Here is a 20,569-nt window from a genome sequence, read left to right on the forward strand (position 1 = left end):
ATATGTACATCTTAATGTTTGTTAAATACGTTAAAATGAAATATAGAAATAATAGGAAATGAAGGATAATCAGTGTGTATTTCTAGTTAACTCCTCGCCAAACGATTACCTTACTATTTATTCGTTTGATAATTTTGATTCTTAAACTGCATTATAAATTTCATAGAAAATATTACGCGAGGCAAGGAGTTAAACAACGACGAATGTTAGAAAACGAAAATCGAAAGCAAACCACCGCAAGGAGGAAAACATCAAAAAGGAGCAAGCGATAAGAAGCTATTCTACGACCAAAGAAACGGGCAGGTGTGAATTATCCCCAGAAAAAAAGACATCAAGGTTCAATGACCTATTGTTAACACAAACAGTTTGCAGCTTTTATTTCACAAATCGTTAATTTACAACTATGATATGCATTCGTTCGCCTAAGAACCGAAACAAAACGTCATTTTACACGAAACAAGGCGTAGTACCCATAATGATCAAGAACGCGTGTCAACGTGGTGAAGTTAGTTACGGACAAGTCTTTCTCTCCGATTTCATTTCCTCAAACGTCGAGAGATCCTGGTAATTATAATCGTGTTATACACGTGTACAACCTGTCGCCTCGAACATCACTTTTTCTTTTTTCTTATTTTTTCCTTTTCTCTTTTTTCGCCACGCTGTCATAAACATCTTAAACCATTACACGCATATTTCCTTCGTGTTGAAACACGCACAAGCTGCGACCGACAAGTTCCATCGGAAGCGAATCTCGGTTAAAATAAACCAAGTTCCATCCGACGGGTACTAAATGCTTTAACCGTCGATTCACGCAAAAACGAAACGTTCCCCGTCTGTTTTCTATTCGCACGAAAATTTTCGCTATTAACAGCTCAAAATTATAAACGTTTCATTCGCGCGTCTTATATTCCAAAAAAAAACTCGTCGTTTTCTATTTTATCATCGGAATCGCAGCTCGAACGCGTCTTCGAGCAACCGATGGACATTGTGTGTTCTCGTGAGCGGCGTATGATCCCTATGTGCACGAGAGCTTTCTTTCTTCAGCGATTTTCTGTGTGTACACATGTGTGTTGTATGTTTCTTTTCGTTCTCTTTCTCGTTTCTACTCATTTATATCGATCCTCCTCGCTCGCTCGAGGAGCCATCTAAAAACTTCCGAACAACGCGTAGAGATTACGTTTCTCACCTTCGCTATGCTTCCTTCTCTTCCTTTTGCCTTTTAACATCCGGAGACGATAGAACGGCGGGAATCGCGAGTACAACGAACGCCAGAAAGACGCATAAGCTTTCGGAGCACCATTTCTATTTTTCTTTTCCATTTCTTCTTCTTTCGTGTTCCCTTTATTTATCTCTATCCTCTGGCTGTTTCCCATCGTCGAGATATCCCGAAGATTTTCTACGAGATATTACGGTCGATCGAGACAACGAACGATGTACATGGCGGTCGTGTCGCGTCCGTTTGATCGTTGCGTCGATCGAACCGTTGCCTCGAGACGACCGCCAGCAGAGGAGCGAAATGCGAAAACGAGACGCGTCGATTCGTTCGCGCTACCTGTTCCTTGTCTACGAACGTAGCGATGATCGTGCCCCGATAATTCATGTACGTGTCCTATCGCGGCGCATAATATCTAAGATCAGCAAGGTCGCGCTAGAGTGTTTCTAGGCACATCACGCGATACTTTGTCTGCGTACTGGCTGGTACTCAACTTATGGAACGAGTATGACGGATACTGTATTGAAAAATACGAAATTGATTGTAAAATCGCTTGCGATAGTTGCTCGCAATGGTCGATTGCAATTACAGCATGAATATCGCTTTCTAACTCCTTGTCTTACGATTTTTCTACTTTTTTCTTTTCACGTTCTATCTATATTTCGAATGAAAAATTCGAAACTGATGGATAATAAAGAACAGAATTACGACAAGTCTTTAAATAAGTAATTTTGGAATTAGCTTTTCTTTCTTTCGCAACTAATCTTTCCTAGTGAGGACTATTATTTATCGTTACTTAGTTTACTCTAAAACGCATTACTTAATTAAATTCTCAAAAAAAGAAAAAAAAAGAAAAAAACACAATAAGATAGATGTAATAGACGCAATGAATCTTACTGGTCACGCAAGAAGAAATTTAATAAAAATTTCGATGCAACATCAGCTCCTCGTTCTGCATAAACGCGATTTAACGGTATCAAACAATAACATTAAAATTAACACGTCGACTGTCGTAAATCGAATGAAACGAACAATCGTATCTGTAAAATTTTCGATACGCTTAACGTACCTGTAACAACGTAAAGCACTAAATGCGGCATAAAGCGCTCGAACAATTTCATTTTTTAAAAGGTTGCGTATTATATATGCGTATTACAATGAATCTCTGTGAAACAAGCGAAAGCACTTCACTCGCTATGGGTGAACGCATAAACTTTGCCCGGAGCTGCAGTCAACGTGTTACTTATCGTAGAAACTTCCGTACATATATCGAACGTTATACGATAGCACCGAAGTTAAGCATTAAGAAGCAATTTCATCCGATTCACCTGAAAATTGTGTTCGTATCGCGACGACTACGTATTATTTCATAATGGAGATTCCGTTGTTGGGGAATTCGACTTTTACGTCACAGAGGCACGCGGATAAAATTTTAATCGTGCAGGATGGGGCGAAGATTACTCGTTCGAACATTGACGTACACCGTACGTGACACAGCTCGTGTGCTTTTCACGTCTCGAGAAACGTTCACGCGGAAAAAGAACTTGTCAACCGGCTTGCGAACGAATCGGAACACGTACGTCCAGATAAATCCTTTAAACATCTTGTTTCCGTCTTCGTGACCTCTTTCGATGTTTCTTTCCAAAGATGTACGTGCTTCAATAATAGCTCCTTGCATGATCTTAGATCGTTATGCGTTTTGTTAGGCAATTTTCTAGGCCGGAGGTGAATTTGCAGGAGAAGATGTTGCAGCGATGCGAAAAATTACAGATATTTGTAGTCGGCTTTGTTCGATCGAATTGAGTTAAGGTTTTTGCGAAGTGAAATCTGTGATTTCTTTGAATGTAACGCGAGTGAAGAAATTATGGAAATATTGAAAATAGAGGCTTCTTTTATCCATGTACAGAATACTATTCGTAATTGTTTTGTTGATCGTGAATTTCAATCTTTATAATTACTTTTTTTTTAATTAAGCATTTTATTTAGCAGAGATCAACATGTTTTTACGTATTCCGCTATTATAATTATCGAACTATAACAGATTCTTGAAAACATCTGCCATATATGCATAATTATAATAGTTCATAATTAATGTTTTATCATTCTGAGAGAAAAATTCAGATTCGGTGAACGCAATGTAGCTTAATGTACACCGATATTGTGCTTCTCCACAGCTGGAGATCAGAATTCAATAAAGTATAGAAAGCAGCGTACGAGTATTGTAGGTCACTAACTATCGAATAATAATACGTGCATCATATCGCCTCGGTTAACTACGAATAGTATTATGCACGTTTAATCTCCATACATTCAATTAGACAAGGAAACATCTGAAAACTATCGTCTCGTAACAGAGTACGAGATTGATCAATTGAAACAGCCTTAACCAACGACCAAACGACTATATCGATAATTAAGAATATCTTATTACTTTGATTTTTCCCTTCCATATTGCAAAAAGCATCGCTGTACCCACATTCAAAATTCCCGCAAACCCCCAATGCTTCTAAAAATCATACTTAATCGTTCAACGAGCCAATTCTGCCATCTTCTTAAAAATTTCATTTTGGTTTCGCGAACGACGCAGCGTCTCGCGCGAAGCCAAACTTCTGGCGCGGGTTCGTTCGTTCGAGTGGTTCCTAAAAAACGGAGGCGACCGAGGCAAACTAGCTACGCGCATTACTTCTCTCATAACAATGTCACATTATCTCGTCTCTAATCACTAGCGTTTACTCGATTAAATCAAGCGATCTGGACGTCAGTGCTGGGTGTCGAGGTGTAAGTGCTGGAATGTAGGGTATCTTCGTATTATTATTTTTTTTCCATTTTTCCATTCTATATGTTCTATGTTGCTCGCTCTCTCTCTCTCTCTTTCTCTCTTTCTCTCTCTCTCTCTCTCTCTCTCACTCTTTGTTCTCATTTTTGTTCATTTTTTCGAAACGGCAATGGGCGTCGATCGATCTGTAAGTTCGCGACCGAGAGATTCGGGGACGCGGGTCGCGCGCGCGTGTCACACATCATCTGCAAAGCAAAAAATCTAAAATCTCTTGGTTGGCACACAAAACGAAACGATGTGGCATCACGCGGGCCTCCGGCATTGTGGCGCACGGATCGCCCGCCTGACTTCGTTACAAGTATGAAAAATATCCCGGCTTGGTTTTCCTCTTTCTTCTTCTTCTTTTTTTTTTTTTTTTACTTCATTTAAATACCGTTTAAAAAAGTTATTGCATCTGGGTAACCTATATTGTATAGGTACGTAACTTCATTTTTTCCATTATCGTATATTGTACAAATATTGTTGTAAGTCGGTACAAACGTTACTGTAGAAAACATAACAATTCGTAGGTTCCTCTCGTCTCAATCTTCCACTCTTTGCGTGTGTGTTATTTTACTTTCTCTCTCTCTCTCTCTCTTTCGTTCTATTCTTCCCTTATTTACCACTATTTTCGTTCATTCGTATACATTTTCTCACTTCTATCTCACCCTTTCTCATTCTTTCTTTTTCACTAATTCTCGCGCGCTCGCTCTTTCTCTCGTTCCCTTTCGCTCATTTTATGTATTTATCGTTACGGAAAGCTTAGTTAAGTGTTATACAATCTGTTTAGTACTATGCGAGATTCCGATCTACAGGGTGGCTTTCATGGTATTTGAACACTGCATTGCTCGTGTTGTCTCGTACGTTCCTGCGTGTATCTGTGTACGTGTCTTTCAGCGTATGTATTTATAAGTATGTGTGTGTGTGTGTGTGTGTGTGTGTGTGTGTGTTCTGCGGGTATCCGGAGCAAACGAGAAAGAACGAACCGAGGAGTGAATGTGGTGATCGAGGCTCGTCGACAGGACCAGAAGAAGCGATTGTCCTCTTCCTTACGAAATAATACGAGAATTAGAGAAATAGCGTGTGACAGATGGATCGTTTTCCATCGATTCAATCATTCGTATACATTAAAAGAAACAAACAAATTCGCAGTAATCTCTTGTGAACGATAATAACAATTATACGATTGTTTCGTATTAAATTGCCTGTATTGTTTGTTTCATTATTAAATTAGAATATGTTTTTAATTTAGAGAAAGAAATTTGGTTTCTGTGTATTTTTTCAACAGATAATAACGTATTTTATAATCTTCTGATAAATAATGAATTTTGCAAATGCAAATTCTGTTGATGTTCTAAGAAAGAAATCGAACTAATTGTCACTTGGTTTCGTTAAATTGTTCATTATACTTAACACCTCATTATATATAACTATGAAATAACCGTGAAATTTCTTAATATAACGAAATTAAATCAACTTTTATCCCTGTCCCTGATAACATATTCACGTATTATCAAATCACAGCAGACTTTCCTAAACTATTCAGTTCTTCGTTCTAGAGAAGAGAAAACTTAATCTCTATTCATTACCAACGTATTACTCTTTATTCGCTATCAATAAACACCAACGATTTATCAATATATTCTATATTTCTACAATTTTCCAACCTAAAAAAGGCACGCTAATTATCAGTTCCAAATGCAACAAATTTCCCTAATGTATCAAACGAATTCCCTAATAAATCAAATCTCTTGCCTTAGAATATTTTATCTATCATTAGAGAATAACTAGAATTTTCTATTGTCATCGTACGTCTTCACGCGTTTCATCTACGATATTTCATCGCGACGAATTTCGTAAAAATTTTGAAGCGAACTCGACACGAAGTGATTTGCATCGAGCATTCGTGGACCTTGAATGAGGTGCTTACTAAGTACCGTAAAAGTGCGAGTCTGCATAACTCCCTTCGACAATTGCAGAAACGGACGTGTAATGGCCAAAATATGCGACGAGTGCACAAAAGCGATCAACGGACGTCCGGCGTCGTCGATCATTCTCGGTATCCTTAGCTTTCGCAACGTTCGCTTTTGCCGAAGTCAGGTGACGGACGAGTTTATCAACTTCCCTTGAACATTTAGCCTTTCGTGTCACATAAACGGGACTTTTACTTATTAATTGAGAGAAGAATTATAAATTTAGTTTTCGGTTGATATATTTTGAAAAGGCAATACGATTCAAGAAATTAAGAAACTGTTAATTTTCTGTGACCGTGGAATATTTAAAAAATTATCTAATTCTTTCAGTAATATTTTGGATTTCGCGTATAATTCTTTGCAAGCAAAAGAATGCAAGATATCAGTGGCAATTTCTCTTCGTGCTTCGAATATTGAAATATTAGAAAAATCGCGAGAAAAAATTAGAACCTTTCTATTTTCCGCAGAAATTAAACGGATTTTTGAAATCAATAAATAGGAAAACTAATCAAACTAAGGATTGCACATGTGTTCTGTGAGTTAAGTGAAAATAGGAGTAGAATTAAAATTCTGTAGAATATTTTGTGTAGTAGAACATGATCTAGGAAATTAAGAAACATTCATTATCAATCGATATTATTTATGTATTATTCGTATCGCAATAATTCTATAATTTAGATTGCAATATCGATAATGAAATAAACTGTTTCTCACGGAATAAAGTATCGGTTCGTTAAACAGTTCGTAGAAATTAATAAACGGAAAAAAAAGTAATTAAGGTATAGAACGTACGCGTATCCCGCGAATTAAATAGAAACGTCTTTGCTGATTTAATTTCCATTCGTTCTCGTTTTAATTTCTGTTAATTTGTTTATCGAGAATCGATGCGTTTATAGGGGGAGTTGTATCCCTCTAAACGAGTTTATTCCAACAGGAACGAATCGCACGCTTTGCTTTCTCGGCTTCCTGGTATCTCCCGTTAAACATTTAATATTTATTCTTGTAATTAATGAATGTTAAATTGATTCCACGATGTTAAACCCCGATAGATTAAAGTTTGATTAAAAACCATTCCATTTATGATGAATGTAATTTATGTTCATCAGTCGAATTAAGCTTTTAATAGAGTTAAAAATTAAAAGGCCGAGTTTCACTTTCTTCGCTTTCTAAAATATTATATGGATACTTCCATGAATATTTAATGAAATAATCTTTCATTATATATGCCGCGGTTGATAATATTAATATTGGATTCTAACGCTTAATTAACTGCCGTGTAATTTATTTGCAACGATAGAAATTCGAAAATGATTCAAACATCTCCTCGTAAGTATGAAGCGCTATGAACGTGCAATAAAATCACCCTTAACACGTATTCCGTGTTAATAATCTTCCAACATAACGTTCGTAATTATCGTTCAACTTGTACTTCATATCGTTTTTACTAAGCAAAGTTTCCTTCAAATATTCGTTATTTGTGCGTACGTATTTTCAAATTCTATTATTAAGATGCTGTTTTAAGCATAATTGGAAGATAAGATAAAGCATAAGAGTATTAGTCCTGTAGATTTCCATATACGCATGTATGTCTTATATTTACTGTACAAAATATTTATAATTAATATGCGTGTTCTTTAAGAAGTTTCGTGGTATTTAGATAAAAAGTATAGTCATGACAAGTAAAAATGGTATAATTCAGAACAGAAATGCAAAGTACTCCGACATTTATTCATCTTTCCCACGATATAACTTTGTTAGAAAATTGTAGATGAAAGGAACTGTAACGATATTATTCGTTGTTTTATTATTACAATTATTATCACGAGAGAGAAATAACGATTTAAAAGCCAGCTTGCAATAATAAAAATTGCATTCGTAGGTGTTACATACTTATCGAAACTCTGTTATTTAAAACGTACTTCATTATCACGATTAATTCAAATAACGATATATTTCAAATCGATGGGTGTATCAACGAAGCTCGTTGTTAATTTTAATTGCATTCTTGATAAATAATTTTAATTGATAGTCTATTTACGTTGTTTGCGTAAAGAGATAGCAAGTATTGTTCTCGATCTTTAATTTATCATTGCTTTGTATATTTTGGCAATGTTATCGATAACATTCTGCAAGTTGCAAATTATTAGTATTAATAAACTCTCTTGTTTAACAGAAGGAATATTGATAATAAAGCAAAAGAACTTTCGTAAGTAAATCTTATGAATTACGAGATATCTGAGAAGCATCTTGCACAATTGAACTGATATCGATAGCGAAATTTTACGAGTCACAAGTTACGAATTACGAGTATCGATAAAAATCGTCGAATAGTATTAAAAAATTCGTAACTTCTTAGATAATAAAACAAAATTTTACAAGTGAATTTTACAAATTACAAGTTTCTCGTCTGTAGTATTTGACGAAGAATCATAAAAAAACATGTAGAATCTAAAGCTTGCAACCTGTCAATTCGCTAGTATTAGTACAATAAATTATCGCGGAATGAAACAATCTGCAACTGCCCAATCGATTGAAATTCCATTACATAACAAAGAAACCAATCTAAATTAATTAAATTCGTAAAATATTTCCCAACTCTATTCCGTAACGAACTCGTCCGTTCGCTAATATTTCTATGTACTTGCTAAATTATTATATAACAATTGAAAGATGACCAACCGATCAGAATTCCATCGTATAACCAACAAACGATTCGAGATTAATTAAATCCACAAAAATGTCCGTGATCTCTTCTTTTAAACGAACGAGTCTCACAAATGAGGAAAAACCAATTCCAAGATTCGCGGCGGGGAAAAAAGAGAAGAGCGACGGTTTAATAGAAAATTTCACGAACCGTTTGTGGCAGCGTTCCGTGCCGAGTACCGGAAGAGAAGGTCGCCCGTTTGAAAACGCTACTACCATGCCGCAACTTTTCGCGTCCAATGAGCCGTCGCGCGACATTTTTCAACCGGTCCGCCTGTTTCCCTGTGGAAAAAGTTGCCTCGCCGGTGCCGGGATAGGCGTAGACGAATGAGGAACGGTAAAAGGGGCAGAGGGTAGGATCGAGATCGTGATACACGCCCCTATTAGCGAAATTCGCTGTCGAGAAACGGGGTGACGAGAGAAACGACCACGTGCTCCGACGAGATGACGCGATATGCGACTCTGTTCCGAGAAAAAAGAACGTTTACGACGCGAGCGGAAAATCCCTGCCCCGGAGTGATATCTCAACGCGTTGTTCGCAAGTTTACTCCAGCTTGCGAAATACTCTCAATTATGTACACATTTCTTTGTCCTTGTTGTCGTTGTTCGACTTCGGAGTATTTTAGAAGATGGCGACTTCGAGGAAGTTAGCACAACGGGTTAAATAATGTAACAGATTGTGTAATAAGTTCATTTACGTAAGACTTATTTGTCCAACGACGCGCGAATATGCGAATACGTATTCTTTCGTACGATCGATCGTACTTTGCGGTTGTAGAAGAACGATTTTGGAGTTCATCGAGTTATTTGATCGTTACTGGTGAAAAGAATTTTTCTAAATATTAAAACAATTAATAGTTCGATATTGATAGCACAGTGTATATATATCAATGATTTCAAGTAAATTACTTCGAACGATCTAGAGTTACTTTTATCATATTACGACAGACGTTTGTAACATAATACGTTTCTTTGCTAATGATTGCTTATGTTTATTTTTCCTCTGTTAATCGATCAATTACGCAACTGTAAGCAGTATTACTCGTTTCTCTTACTGCAGCTAACATAAGTAACTTTTTACACTATTGCTTGAAACGTAACATTTATGTTAGCATAATAGTTACGTTGCATAAACGCAGAGAAATCTGTAGTCTAGCCATTTTACACAGAATCCGTTTTTAACACGATCATTAACACGTATTCCTCTCTTTTAAAAATTCGAAAGTATATGCTTTTTGCATCTGACACCATAAGTACATGAAATCTAGATCGTTCTTTCTAAATTCTTCGTCATCTTATTACACGACCAAAGGGTCAGTAACCAAGCCTGAGAAAAAGAAACATTTAAATCCTTTCCAGTATAAAACATTCAATAATTTAAAAGAAAACGTCTTTATTCCGATTCAAGCAAATATCCTCTCCAGAAAAGGTTAGCAATCATGTCACCTCGTCTTTCAACACGTTGACTACCACGCGAATTTTACATATTTTACTGCCCCCTGTGAGCTGCGACAAACGAACGAAGTACGCTACGTCGCAACTTGACTGCGGATATTTATGCAAACTTGTATTTTTGTAAATACAAATAATTCAGAGAAATGAAATTTAGTTAGAAAATTGTTTTATTCGTCAAATGCGATGCGAGCTACTGTATTTTGCATATTATGCACACGTTCTATGCACTTTTGTATCTCCAAATTAATTCTTGCAATTCTTAATGTTGCCGAAATCGTTCGCATCGTTAAGAATTTTCCAACCCATGAGATTTACCTTATTTTAATTCTAAGGGATCTAGCGAAACGCGGATCTGTTCGATGACTGCCGTGGCAGTCGGAGGTGTCAACCAAATAGAAACTCAGTCTAAAAGTTCCTTCGAGACAGAAGCAGAAGAACGCATGTGGCCCTGCGGTAGTCGCGCAACCCTCCACTAACTTCGCCAAGGTTACAGCCTAACTTCTCTCTAGGTAGAAGTCCGAGCATGTACACACGTATGCATAAACCAGGTCGTTGTATGGGATAGACGTAGGAACGTGTCACCGGGTGACCCGCTCCGCAAACTCGCGAAACGCGCGTCGCCTCGAACTGGGGTAGTAGGAGCAGTCTCGGCGTGATCGGTCGCACGGGGGTGGTAGGCGTAGGCCTGCCACCTTCCACCTACCACGCTCTTACACATACACGATCATATACACGTTCACGTACACGAGCAACCTTCGAACGGGTTGTACGTGTCCCTCGGGTCGCGGCAACGAGCGCTAAGCGTTCACCTGTCGGTACAGTCAAGGACAAAATTGAAAGAGGGTCGGTTGGCGGTACTTGCTGGCTCGCTGAATCGTTCGTTATGCAACGGTCGGGTTAAACGCGGCTGCAAAGCCCACGATATTGATTCGGGATTAATTTTTTTAGCCTGTTTTGGGGTAGTTACAGGAGGTCGAGGATTTTGTTATCGAGAAACGGATTGAGGGGGTTGAAGAATGATTTGGCGAAATGTGTGAGCGAGTTGGAATTCGTGGTTTATTGGTGGCTTTCATCTTAAGCTGGTATCAGCAGATAGATAGGGGAACGAGGGCGTTGGTTGAGTTATTTCGTTTTAGCATTGGTGTTTTTGATGTTGGATTGCCAAGCGATGTAACTGATTGTACCGAGTTTTAGCAGCGTGAGTTTTATAATTTGGAATCTTTTAATTATTCAGGAAAGCGATGAAAGAACATTATCATTATAACTATCGATGCGACGATTAAAATACGATATGAAACTTGCAGCAAAGAGATCGAAACGAGAGATACACGAAAAAATACGTAATGTGATCGTTTGGGAAACAATAAATTTGACCAAAGTTCAATTATTTTTACAACTCTGGTACTTACTCTTAACATTCTTTCACATATTCGTACTATGCGAAAAAAAAAGAAAATCAAAATTGCAAATGAAATATTATTTTAACGCAACGTTAACCCTTAATGGTTTCCTTCGTACCAATGGAACACGAGTTAACGCGTGACATTATCAAGCAAACTGGCTGGGTAAAAAGTGGAAAAAGTCCAAAGTTCGCGTAACACGAGTCGTTATGCGAATCACGAAGCCCGATTCGATAAATCCCCACTCGAATTAGTGGTGGAAACGGTTACGACCGATTCGTTTCAGAGAACGTCCAGAGGCGAACCAACGTCCAGCGAATTTTGGTCGAGACTGTATGTAGGTCGCGTAGGTGGGAGCGTGGCGGTGTATCAGTGCACGCGTAGGCGTGCCTGCCTACGTTTGGAATTGCGCAGGTAGGCGTGACTTGGGGCGGCGCCAGGTGAATACACCCCTGACCTCGGTTCCGCAACTCCACGCGTGTCTTCGAACCTATATCGGCTTTCGATTCCCATGTCCAAGCCATGCAGTAAGAATCATCGATGTTGTTTCCTACTTTCCTTTCTCCTTCGTGCAATTAACGCGTATTCCATTCTTTTTTTTTTTATATCTTTGTTTTATTCTTGAAGTTTTTTTAAATTGGTTGATTTTTCATGTATGCATATTCTTAAAAAAATTGTTTAATTAATCTGAAATAGGAGTAGATTCTAAATTTTGTAATTTAGCCGGGCTTATCTTTCTCTAAGTTAATTATTTCTTTTTTGAATTCCCAGAGAAGCATTAATATCCTTATCGAGTAAATTTCTAGAGATTGCTACTTCAAGAGAAAGAATATTTGTTTTGTAAGAAAACAAAACGTAATTAGTAGATAGTGGACAATAATCGATGGATTTAATGGTTTAAATTTGGAATATTTTTAAGAAATCTATGGTAGAAACAGAAAATACGCGTTAACTGATCTTGGTAATTTCGTTCAAACGTGTACGAATCCCTTTGATTAATTCTACGTTAATTAAAGTTCTTTTAGATAGGATATTCTTGCAGTTATTAGGCGGGAACAACTTTTCTTCAAGATATTTTTCTAATAATGCACCAGTGTGAAGATACAGTAAGATACATTTCCTGATATATTGGTTATCGAATAAGTCTGACAACAGACAATCCGTTTCTCCTTACGCTTCACACGTAGATAGATAGTAAGTATATTATATTCTCATAGTTTATCTTTCTCATATCATATTTTTGTAAAACGAGTACTCGTGTAATTTTTCACATATGCGTTATTATTAGAATTTTAAAAATTGCATCTAAAATATCCAAATTACATTATCCTTACTGCGTCAACCTACCGTGGATAATATAATTATTTTTATTGCAAAATTATATTTGTAGATTACACGGGAAAGACACAATAGGTTTACTTTTGTTGGTTTTCTAACTTTGACATCATTATGACTCATAAGGAGAATACACAAGGTATAGAACTTCAACAAATATGTATGTAAATATTTTAAAAATACGTAATAACCCCAGGAAGTTTTCTATGAAAATACCAATCAATAATTAATTTTACTACAATCAATATTTTTGAAATGAAAGTTCGAGAGTTTGTTAAAAATAGATATTTAATCCCGAAACAAAATAAAAAGCACAGCTTTGGTAATGTTTGGTTAGTTGGTAGAATATTGAATTTTAAAACAAATAATGTGATCTATCACGTTTCCCTTCTTTAGTTTTTACTTTTTAATCAAATCATATATGTTCTTCATTTTATTAATAACATGGAACGAATACTTAATAGCTTCTTAATGACGTTATTAAATTAAACCATTGTTGGCGATTAATTCAATGAAATAAGATAAAATGTACAAACCAATGATTCTTACTGCGTGTGATTTCATTCTTGGTAGATTTTCCGAAAACTATTCTGAGCTGTTTTCAACTCGTTGGTATACTTTTACAGTGCTACCTACTTCGAAATTACTTTGCGAAGTTCTTCGGCTACTTAGCCGACGGAATCTCGGGTTTTCGTGAAACTATTCTATTTCTCTGTGCAACTGCAAAATTACCTCAGATAATTTCACTAGTTGAATCGAACTGTTTCACGAACAGATAACATCCAGCGATATTCACGCTATTTAGCTTTCTTAATTCCTTGTAATTCTATTCGTGTCGTTTTCTTCTTAATTGTAACGAAAATCACTTTCCTTTTCCTTCGGATATTATATTAGGTTGCCCCCAAAGTTTCTTTCCTTTTATAAGGAAATAATAGATGCACGATATCTCTTGTCTTATGTTTTTGTTTTATTGAATTTTGTTCTATTGGGAAAAAAATGAACCATACGTAATCCAATAATAAAATAATATAAAACAAAAAATGTTGCGCATCTGTCATTCTCTTATAAAACGAAAGAAACTTTTGGGACAATCTAATGTTATACAAGAATTAAGAAAAATTACTCGAAAGAAAAAGAAGCAAGATTTAAACTTCCATTGCTGTTAAAAGTAACAAAACTGTGATCAACAACAATCAAATTTTGCCTGAATATGATGCCATTGTTAACCTTTTCGTTTCAGAAGCTGACGATCGAATTACAAATAAATTACAAGTAATTGTAAGCGATTTACGAACAATTTCTACGTATTTCTAAATATTAAAATCGTTTGCATTTGTCAAACAATAGCGAAAAACATGACAGAGGTGTGTTTGCCTATTCAGTACCTGATCTGAGAAGGAAATGGTTAAGGAATAGTTTATGATACAACGAACGCGTAATTAATTTGTAAAATGTGCTTCTCTAAAAAGCAACAAATTACAAAATTTGATATGTTACCGTCCTATGACAAAAAATTCATTATTTTACGAAACTCTGTATAAATATTTAAAATATTATCGAAGAGAGTTGCGCGCACTTTAACAGTTTACTCTTGAACGATAAAACCTATGAATTATTAAGATATGTTTCGTCCCTGTAATTTTGTTAACTAACATTTTAACTACCTAAATGGAGATGGCGTAGATCCACGAATGTTCACGCACCTACGATTTATTTATCACAACATAAAATACGATTATTGCTCTCGTTAGTAGAAGCTTACTCTTCCTACGAATATGCAACGCTTTTCTAAATGTAACACGTGGAAATTACTGTATTTCTACGTACAGTTACATTAGGAATTTCTCCTCGTATCTAATTTCATTCGTCAATATTTTTCCAGACTACTATCCATCACGTTTTCTTTTTTCCACCAAAATTCTTGGATATTTTATACGATCACATCTTCTTGCCCGTATCAAAGGTTTAAAAATTTATTTCAGAAACCCTTTTAATTGTTCTAATATTCCTAGAACCAAGTGACAATTAAGCATCTTTCTTCTACGTCCTTTTAAAAAGAAAAATTGCATTCGTTGCAATGATAGATCAAACATTTCCATACACTTTTACATTTGATTCCTCTTTCCTACGAGTAAAATGATTTTAGAAAGGACATTTACGAAGCTGTTATATCTTTCGACGTACAAACGCTTCTAAATTTCCTTGTTTTTTCGACAATTTCCAAAAGAATATTCAAGAAGGAAAATCATATTTTTTGCATTAAGTATTCTTATGAAACCTACCCATACTTCAAATTCAATTCCTTCTTTCCGCCAATAAAAAATTTGTATTATCTCTCGATATGTGAATTGTCCTCAAAGTATCTAATTTCTCCGAACCAAACTAATTAAATTTTTCGTTCTCAATTCCTCGCTTTTCTCCAAGATTTGCACTTTACGTGCAACCTAAATTCCTGCATTTCTTCTGAGAATATCCCATTAGTTTATTTATCCTTTATCTTCTCGCAGCATGAAAATTAAATCAAGTAGATATTTCTAGCCGATTTTCTGGAACTGGCCCATGGACGAGGATCGATCACCCTTAATTCGCACGGATTCTTGTAAATATACTCACGGCGAGGGTAAAATTCCGAACAAACGCATCCGACCGCTTTTTCCCCCTCTATAATACGTTATCTCGCCTCTTTTCTATTTTTGTCATATTTCATTTTGAATTGTTGAGCCAAAGCGTGAAAGCGCAAATACGTAATGGCGATATTGCTAATCGAGTGTCCGAACGTCGTCTCTCAATGTCGCTTCGCGGGATGATTTGCTCCTTTCATCTCTTCGAAAACTCCTTCTTTTCGTTATTTTACTCGATCATTTTATTTTTCTCCTTTCCTTTCCTTCTACCACGCACCGGAGAAGCAGCACCTTCGACTTCGCTGCTCGTTTCCGCGAGAATTATCGTCGCGAGAAGATCGGTTTTTCCGATCCAAAGCACCGCAAATGATTGGTACGACCGCGAGGATTCTCCCGTATTTCTTTTATTTTTCTTTCGGTTAAGGAAAAGTACAATTTGCGATTATTTTTCTTTCCTTTAACTCCGTGGAATTCCTCCGTGTTGCGGAGCAATACGAGCTACGAGTGTACGTACCGTCATGGCGTCGCGACGATAATTCCGTGGAAAACCGCGGTGTGTAAGAATGAACACGATGTAATGGAATTCGCGTAGTATAAAAGCTCTGAATTCCCGTGAAAGTGGGTTATGCAATCTTTTTTTATTTTTTTATATTTTTTTTTTTTGGTCGAGACGCGTGTTCCCAGGGTCGACGTTAGCTTCCTTTTTTCTCCGGGAATGGCAGATTAGTTTCTTTTCCTTATCGCGACGGCGCTCGAGATCTCTTGAGCGCGCCGCCGTGTTGCTTCCGTTCCGCGCGTTTCCGTTGCCATCGATCGATTCGACGAAAGGAACGAACGCTGTTCTCGTTCGAATTTCTTTCTTTCCCGGAGGAGTAAAACGGCGAATCGAGGAACTTGAGCGCGTCGATAGTACGTAAAATTGCAACAAGGAGTCTGCGGCGGCTTAATAGTTGATCATATTCGGTGTGATGTAAAAATATCGTGCGAAATGGTTACGAGGTGGCTGTGTGTATGATCCAGCGAGAAACGTTTCACGGTACGTTTCGCGGAAGCGGAAGTGTGATCGATTGGCGGAAACACGGGCGAAACGAAGACGCGGCTAACGTCGATCCTGTATGTGCGGTGTGACTTTGAAAATCGTACAAAACACGGATCACAGTAAAATAATAGAGCATTCGTGCCCAATGTACAAACAATTAAATATATATATTATATATATATCATATATAATATATATAGTATATATAGTTTTCTACCTAAAAATTTCGTCAACATGTTTTCTTTTTCTTTTTTTTTTCCTCCATTTCTTTCTTCGTCGCGCTAGGTTGTTGATTCACAATTTTTCCTTCGCTTCTTTTTTTCTTTCTGTCATTTCTTCCCTTCTCTTTCGCCCTAATGTTTATCATAATGTTAATAATTATGATTAGGTGTCCCCGTAGTTTTAATGCCTATGCATCTTTATCGTGTATATATATTATATATATATGTATGACGCTTCATATATATATATAATATAATAAACTTCAACTTCTTAACCTAGATATTCATACCTGTAGGTAATTTCAGTTTAAATTAGTTCCCCTATTCACATATTGTTTCGTCTATATCAATATGCCGGTGTATACAATAGTTCTATGTAATGTATCACTAGTCATATCCAATGTATGTATATAATATATATATATCTATATATATATATATGTATATCATAGAATAATATTTCTATGTGTGTATGTATGTACAACGCCTCAGTATCTCCTTTATCTATCGTTTATATAGTACAATCGTTCTCTTCCTCTCTTTTTTCATAATATATATATATATATATTTATATATATATATATATTGCATTATATACTAAACTATTAAAATACTAGTATAAATATCTCTCGACATACAATATATATATTTTTTCATATATATATATATGTATATATATATGTATTCATTTATTTATTTATTTATATATGTATAGTGTAGCGTGATTTTGGCGGAGCCGAAGAAATGGTTTCGAGTTTATCGATTATTTTTACTCTCTTTTCAGATCTTTTTTGTTTCTTCTCAAAACGATATATGTATGTATATATGTATATGTACATATATAATATATACGCAGCACGATGACATTTCAACGTCTCCGCGACGTTCACTTCTTTTCTTGCTACTCCGCTCTTTTCACCCCTTTCGCTTCCATCTTATCGTCTTCTCCCCTCACACACTCTCATTCGTTTTCTCTTTCTTTCTCTCTCTCTCTCATACTCACTTGCTCTCTGTCTGTTTATACAGTTATTGCTATTGGATTCATTGCATAGTAGGTTCCCCCGTGTGAACTGATATTACTCACTTGTTTATTCCTTTAGTCTATTTTTTTCTCTTTTTTTGTTTCACCCCGTCTGTCGTGTTGCTCCATTAACCATTTAACGTTCCGTTTTCCACTGCGTTCGTACGCGAGCGCAATTCTTCCGCGTTGCAGAAGAGAAGATGTCGAGCGACGCCTTCGACTTCGGTTCGCCTCGTCCGGACATCAATCGCAAAGGAAAAGTATTTCCTTGTTTCGTCTCGAGTCCTCTTAGCCGTACGGAAGCCATACGCGAAAATGTTGCCCGTAAAAAACGGAGAAAACTGAGTCGAAAAGAAGCACCACGGGAACAGATGACAGCTACGATTTTTACAAAATTCTCGCTCTACAGTTTTCACATTTTTCTCCGTCTCCGGGGGCAGGATATTCCCTTTCGTACGGTTTCACGCTGTATCGTATGCTTTTTCTATCATACTCCGCTAGCTGAAGAACCATAAATGGTTACAGAAATATTTTCTTGTGAAACGAGTCGTTGAATATCGAACGAAAGTAGATACTCTGAAACGAAAGTGACGAGGATTGCTTCCGATTGAGCAATCAAAAGAATTATTCATTGACCCCGGTTGTATCATCTCCCTCAGGTTTTGGTGATTGTCGAGCACCAAATGTAAGTTAAAATCATTCGCCTCTTTCAACCCTTCGTCTTATGCATTTTTTGCAGCTAATCGACTCTTTCGAGAGTAATCCGTCGTAAGATAAGTTTTACATTCATTTAAATTTCAGTATATTTTATCGTTCCTCGCGTTATTGAGAGAAAAATTCGTCTCGAAAGGGTCCAAAGTGAGAGTTAGCTGTTTGCTATCGTAACATTCTGTCAGACGATACAACGAGGATTATTAATTATACACAAATCATATACAATTTGCGTTTGTAATAATCCTCGATCCGAAAAATCGAAATTAAAAGTGAAAATTTGTTACGGATAAAATCTTCCTTTATCTAATGGAAACTATTATTTCTGACACGAGTGTGACTTTTTTCCCTAATCCATTCGCTGCTACTAAAATACGGCTATTGCGCGCCTGGAATTTAATGTTTTCTCTTTTTGCTACAGTGTGCTTTTATTTTAAGCAATAACAGGTATTCTAATATACAGTGCAACCCACTGCTTCGTTTAATCGTTTAATAAATTTTGTTGAAGCGCATAAAAAATAAAAGTACAATAGTAGATAATTGCATAGGTGCAACGTGTACGCCAATAATAGCAGCGAATGTGTGAGAAGACAAAGAGCTAAAAAGGTTGCCAATAATAATTTCTTGACTTTGCTTTTAAATAAAACGTATCGCTACTTGTTTCCCAGCAAACATAATTTCTTATCCAGGTGCATGGTAAATGTATTTTTCTAGTTCATTTAGAAGAACTACCTTCAGGAAGGATCCTTAGGAAAAGCCCGAAAACTGCGTCGCTTTATGTTATCATATACTCTACGTCGAAGGATTAAAAATGTTTCTTTTTCTTTTCTCTTTTCTTCCGCTTTTCTTCTTTCTTTTCTTCCTCGTTTTGTTTACGGTAACCTCTTTGATCACGCGGGAAATTATGAGATGCGTTCCCGTGATTTTCGCGGAATTAAACTTTTAAACGTTGCCCGCTCCGTGTTTATTCGTCGCCCGAGTTTCAAAAGCGTAACGCAGTTTGCGGTATTAATTAATGTAATTCGCAGATATTAATGACGCGCTACTTGTGTTCGCGACGATTACCCTCGAATAATTAATCGAGTTCGAAAATAATGCCGCTGAAATCCATCGAACTGGTACACATAAGTTTCCATAGGAGCGGGAATAATTAAGAACAAATTCGCCACTGAAATAATCCTTTTTAAAAAAGTAGGATGGAGACCCAAGTAACAAAAAATTCCATCGACAGATTTCGCGATAGATTTTCATCTGCAGATTTCTGTGTATTACGAAAGGTTTCCGATAGCCATCAAACACAAAATATTAAAAAAAAAATAATAAAGAAAGAAAGAAAAACATACTTTGACGTGTTTCTAAAGCAAAGATAACCAGAGGTAGAATTTTGTTCTATCGCAATTTTCAACAAATGATTATTTCGCTGGAATATCCTTTTTGAAAATTTAGATTTGTTGGAACTTCCTTTCGAAAATATTAATCCTGACGGAATATTCTTTCTAAAATTTTCGTTCCCTCGAAATCTCCCTTCTAAAGATTCCATTCCCTCGGAACTTTCATCATAAAGTTTTTATTCCATCGAAAGCTGCTTTCTAAAATTTTTATTCTATCGAAACCTTCCTTCTAAAATTGTAATTCTATCGAATTTTTGAAGGAAAAAATAAAACGGTTTGCTCGTCAAACAAAACGAATTAGTTACGAGAGAACGCATCAGAAAATCACGAGAACACTCCCAATCGATGATTCATCGTGTCTCAAGCAATTTCTCTGAGCACCATAAGTGTTTCGATATCAACGATCAACAGCATAGCGAGGCGAACGCGGGTATCGAGAAAACGGCGATAAATTTCTTCGCGTTCAACTCTGATACACCGTTTCTCCCTTTCTCTTAATCAGTCTCTCGTTAAAGTCTAAAACACATCAAGAGTCTTGCAGTCGAAATTTATCGTCCTTGTCTCGATAAACCAGATTAGTCGTTGGATCTGTCGATCTCCTCTTCGAAAGAGCAAACAACTTGCTGTCGCGACGAATGAACGCTCTTCCTTCTGTCTTACAGCGATTGATC

General features: G+C 36.4%; 1 protein-coding gene across 4 annotated transcripts in view; it reads right to left on the minus strand.

Moving 5' to 3' along the window:
- Nucleotides 1–20,569, minus strand: part of mamo (zinc finger protein 628-like) — a 100,798-nt gene that overhangs the window by 3,925 nt on the left and 76,304 nt on the right. The gene's annotated exons all lie outside the window — the stretch shown is intronic.

This window comes from Bombus flavifrons, chromosome 7 (genome assembly GCF_040668555.2).
Source record: "Bombus flavifrons isolate JBK064 chromosome 7, iyBomFlav1_principal, whole genome shotgun sequence".
Classification (NCBI taxonomy): domain Eukaryota; kingdom Metazoa; phylum Arthropoda; class Insecta; order Hymenoptera; family Apidae; genus Bombus; species Bombus flavifrons.